The sequence below is a fragment of the Anolis sagrei genome, chromosome 1, assembly GCF_037176765.1.
Source record: "Anolis sagrei isolate rAnoSag1 chromosome 1, rAnoSag1.mat, whole genome shotgun sequence".
Lineage (NCBI taxonomy): Eukaryota > Metazoa > Chordata > Lepidosauria > Squamata > Dactyloidae > Anolis > Anolis sagrei.
In genome coordinates this window covers 306250825-306256309 of record NC_090021.1, presented here as the reverse complement: position 1 = coordinate 306256309, position 5485 = coordinate 306250825, and positions in this window count along the sequence as shown.

Below are 5485 nucleotides of genomic sequence, written 5' to 3'. Positions count from 1 at the left end.
TGGTGAACTACTGGTTGGGACTAAGGGATGGGAAAGGACAGGAATGCTTTGCAAGGGCAGAGCTGTGGCTGTAAGGGTGCCCTCAGGTGGACACAGTGAAAAATGTTTAGGATGCATTTTCACACTTCACAGCAATTCCCAGGTGCTAGAAAAACCTGCTTAAAACAGTGAATGCTGCACCTTGGGTAATTTACCTGAATTTAATAATGCTTAGTGTGTCATGTGCTTTCTGAACCAGAATGAGAGTAGATACGACATTTTAAATGAGTTGATGCTCCCTTTTCTCAGTATATTTAGTGAAAAATGGAGAAGACTGACAAGAGTACACCTGATCTCAGAGGTAGGAAGAATGAAGATAATTATTTACTGCTAGATCTTGAGCTGACAGCATAGTAGTAGAAAAATAGCCTCAGATCTAATGACAAGTGTTTCAGGCCCAGTGTCCCTAGGAAGATTGCTGAGCTGGCTTTAACTCCATTTTTATGCAGCTCTACTGGGTGTTGTTAAAGTTTTCTTTTAGAATTCTTGGCCTGCAGTGATTTTAGTATATAATTGGAACTGGGTAGATAGCATTTAAAGAACCAAGATAGTGTGGTGGTTTGAGCTTTGGATTAAGACTCTGAAGATCGGGACTCAAATTCTCCTTAATCACAGAAATCCACTTGGGCAAGATACGTTCACACAGCCTCAGATGAAGGCAAAGGCAAATGCCCTCTTAGAAAACGTTACTAAGCAATCTTTGTGATAGATTCATCTTGGAGTTGCCATAAATCAGAGACAACTTTAATGCATGTAACAACAACTTCACACAATATCCAAAGTAAAGTGCAAGAAGTTACAAAGTGCAAGAGGTGATTGGAGTTGTCCAGAGTCACTTGTATCTTGCTTCACTTCTCAAAGGCACAATTTGCACCTAGCTCTGACCACTGCATGGTGTTGTTCTAACTCAGAAATAAGACCTTGAGTGCCTGCGAGGCACTTGTTCTATGGGATTTCTTCAACAAAAGTTAAAATTTATCATTCAGGAATTCTCAGGATTAAAATTAAGTAACTGTTAGCTATTAAAGCAAAAGCATGCAGTGCCAAAGGTAAGAGGAAAATCTCTTGTGACTCAGAAATACGTGTGCATAGTTAATATATATATAGATTTCCTTGTCATTACCTACCTCAAGTTTTGTTGAAGCAAAATTAAATTTCTTGCGAGGAGGGTGTGTGTTCTGTACATGTACTCAGTGTGTGTGTGACCTCAGATGTTTGCAACAAAAATTGAGGTTCCCGGAGTTGTCACTGAAACTGGGTCGTTGCTGCAACCACCTCTTGTGATGCATGCAGGAGAGTGCCAGAGCATATGCCAGTGCCACCGAGATCTCAAAGACTACGTTGCATTCCCTTTTGGAAGAGAAAAGAAAAAAAATGATCTTGGAGTTTAGAGCAATGCCACCAGAATTTAGTAATGCCTCTAGCCATCTAGGAAATGGTAAGGGCAGATAAAGTCTCAGGAGATTGCACATGTTACTTATTGCCCACCTTTACCCTATTGGGTAACAGAGGCTTGGCTGAAATGCTCTGTTGTTGTTGATGTTTATTTGTACCCCGCTTTTTCTCTCCACAAGAATAGATACACACACACACACACACACAATTTATATCCCACCTTTTCCTACCTCGATAGGGATTCACGGCAGCTTTACATATGGCAACTATTTGATGCCTTTAGGCAGCAGACAATAAATACATTTAAGTTGAAATTTAAAGTTGGAGATAAATTACACATTAAAACATATAACATTATAATCATTCTTAAAATCACGGCATCCACAATTGTAATCCTGTGCCGTTCCAAGTATCAGTCCAAGAAGATACCAATCCTTTAAAGAATGAGCCCCATTTAACTCAGACTTACTTCCGAGTGGACAGGTCTAGGGCTGCACTTGGAAGGATGCAATTTCTGACCTTAAATTCTTAGATTTCCTCTAAAGGTTTGTTTGATGGGACTTCATGTGTCACTATCAGTGACTTGCATTTTTGTTAAGGCATTGTACTGCTTCCCACACTTCACTGCAGACACATTTCTATTGCAGTGCTTTCTTTATGCCATTCTATCTATTTGTTTATTTAATTAATTTGTATACCACCTTTCTTCCAGATTGGGATCCAAGGTGATTCCCAGAAGAAGTTGATTAAAAGACATACATTGTAAAATAACAAACACCACCACATCAAACTATCATTTAATATATACATGTATAAGTCTTGACATATTTTTAGAATCATGTAGGAGGCCTAGAGGTCCAGTGCAATTCTGTGGTATGTTTTGGTCAGAATTTATGAATCCCTAGGTGATCCCTTGGATGTTGGTCCTCCAAGTATAGTGTCTTGGCAGTGGATCAATAGGTGGCTGTGGAGCCCTATTGTTGATCTGCATGTTCTCCCGCAGTGAGGACATTGGTTTCCAAGAGGAAGGTGGTTCCAGTCAGGGTTGGCTTGACATGCCTTCATCTTGGCACATTTCTCCTTTTCACCCACTATTCGTGCCTCTTTGAATTCTGCAGCACTGCTGGTCACAGCTGACCTCCAGTTAGAGTACTCAAGGGCCAGGGCTTGCCAATTCTTGGTGTTTATGCCACAGTTTTTAAGGTTGGCTTTAAGCCCATCTATAAATGTCTTTTCCTGTCCACCAACATTATGTTTCCCATTCTTGAGTTGGGAGTATAGCAACTGCTTTATGCCATTCTATCTGTTTATTTAATTAATTTGTATACCAGTGATTGGGCATTTGGACAACATGGCCGAATAACATGAAGTATTGGATTACTGTCAAGGGAACAATAGTTTATCTTGAGTAATGTTTCAGGACCATTATAACATGCAGAGAGTCTGCATGAAGACAAGGCAGTTTCCTGTAAGTAGAAAGTTTGCTAACTCTTAATTTTAAGCCACTATATAAGTGCACTGAATGAGGTCTGGCCACATGGACATTCATGGGCAAATTTAATGCTAAAGAACACAGATTTAAACTACACTGGAACACAGATTTAAACTAAGATGTTATAGCATACTAACACCTAACAAGCTAGGATTTGGGGCCAAAATGACTGCTGTACAATCCTTGTTATTGTAAAGCAGCTACAGTGTAAATTAACTATAGGACTTGCTAGCATCCCTTTTAAGGTCGTTTAATGCTTTTCAACATTTTTTTAATTTTCATAATTTCATAAATTGCTTTTTTATATATTTCATATCAACTGTTATTGACATTTTTGTATTGAAATTACAAAAATTAACATGTTTTATACAAATGAAAAACTGAATTAAATTCTAGTACTGATTTAAATATTGGCTGCCTTGAGCCCCAAATCAGGAGGAACTTGATGATAACAACAATAATAACAAGTATAACACTAGAATTATATCTCTTTTCAATTGTAATTGAGGGAAGAACTCAAAATCTTTCCTTATTATTTGCCCCTGTTCTTATTATGCACCTTCAAGTCATTTTCTAAGTTATCGTGATTCTAAGGCAACCCTATCATGGATTTTCTGGGGCTGGGAGTATGTCCAAGACTAGTCCAAGGTCACCCACTGGGTTTCCATGGCTGAGTGTGAAACTGAACCCTAGTCTTCAGTCATAGTCCCAAACCATCTCTCATTGTATGTACCTACCTTTAACCTCTCAAAACTTGCTGGGGATTGTAGAGAAGCACTCGATATATCCTTAAAGCTGGATAATTGAAACAAAGGCATCTCCTAAGTCTTCCAGATGTTCTGGAGGATGAAGCTGCTGTTGTGCATCAAGCAACAGAGACATAGTCAAACTCTCTTCTGCCCCACTCCACTAGCTCCCCTTCAGCAATTACAATATCATGTTGGGAGAGTGTTGCAGAACGGAGAGGAATCTTATGGGGAAAAGTCAGGGCGATAGGGCAGTATTCTGTATGGAACTTCATGCTGCATTTGCTAATGCCAGATACCAGCCATTACTGTGCTTGTTTGCACCAACCTCAGAAACATTCATACATTGAACAATTTTACCCCAAATCCTATAGCTAATGGTCTTTTGGGTTCATATTTTTTTTTCCAAGTTGTTGTTCTGGGATAGCAGCAGAAGTTCACATACTAAAATACAATAAGTGGGGAAAAGACATAGCTTTATTCCTAAATTAATACGGTATTTACAACTTATTGCTGCACTGTTTCCACCATACCACATGGAGTTTTGAAACAAAGTGCAGGCGTACAATACCAGCTCCTATTTTTAACACATTTAGTATAATTACATGTTTGAGGCACGTGGACTTGAAACTCAACTCTAGGGTACAGCATTCAGTCTTTGAAGTAGCACAGATGGCTCTCCACATTTATGGATTTTACCTTTGCAGATTTGATTAAAATGTTCTAAGAATCTCTAGGTTCTTCAGTGCGACTTTCTCATGAGGTTAACCATAGAATCAGACTGGAATCTTTAGGAATGTCTAGGTCCACCAGTGTGACTACGGACAACTTCAAGAGAAAGGTGGCCACAGTGTCACACCAGAGAACCAAGAAAAAAGAGCATTTTTAAAATTTGTGGGTCTTGTCCCTTGACTCCAGTGAATGAAAAAGGCTGATTGTACAAAAATCAGGACCAAAGGCTAGTCTAATAAATATTGGTTCTTCCCAGCTTGTAGTTTTGTGAGATAAATCTATAAAATTCATATTACCTTTCCAGACTCTCAGGATGGATGTGCCACATTCTTTGTCAAGAAATGTAAAACAGAGAGCATCGGATGGCTGAAGCAGAAATGGTGTTTGGTGGCGTCATCTGTTTGCTGTTTATTTGTGCCCATGGAAATTAAGAGTCCAACCATGTAGAACAGTGGTTCTCAATTTTGGGGAAAATAGACCTTGACATTTGGGAGTTGTAGTTGCTGGGATTATTAATTCACCTACTGAACCCCACCAATCATAGAATTGAGCCAAATTTCCCACACAAAATCCTTAAGGCCAACAGAAAATAGTGTGTTTTCTAATGATCTTCAGTGACCCCTCTGACACCTCCTTGTGACCCCCCCCCCAGGGGTCCCAACCCCCAAGTTGATAAATACTGATGTAGAAGGACACAAATTCCCTATCCTTAAAGTATCAGTGGCACATGCTTTGCCGGTACAATGGCGTAGGGAGGAGCACGTCTGTGGAAAAGGATGATATGAAACTTAGACATTCAGTATAGATTGTTTCTCCTCCCTGGAAGAGCTTTTAAAATATGTATTTCTCCCACACTCCTTTTCATTACATAAGTATATGAGTCCTCTAGATGCAGTTTTCCTCAGAGTCTTTCCCAAGTTCTCCACTTACAACTGAACTTCTCTAAAACACACACAAAGGGTTTACTACATGTCTGGCAAAGGAACACACATTCAATTTGGGTCTTACGTTTACTTTCACATTAATTGTGGTTCATCACCAGCAAAAAAGGGGTAGGCTGCTTCACAATTGTATCTTCTTA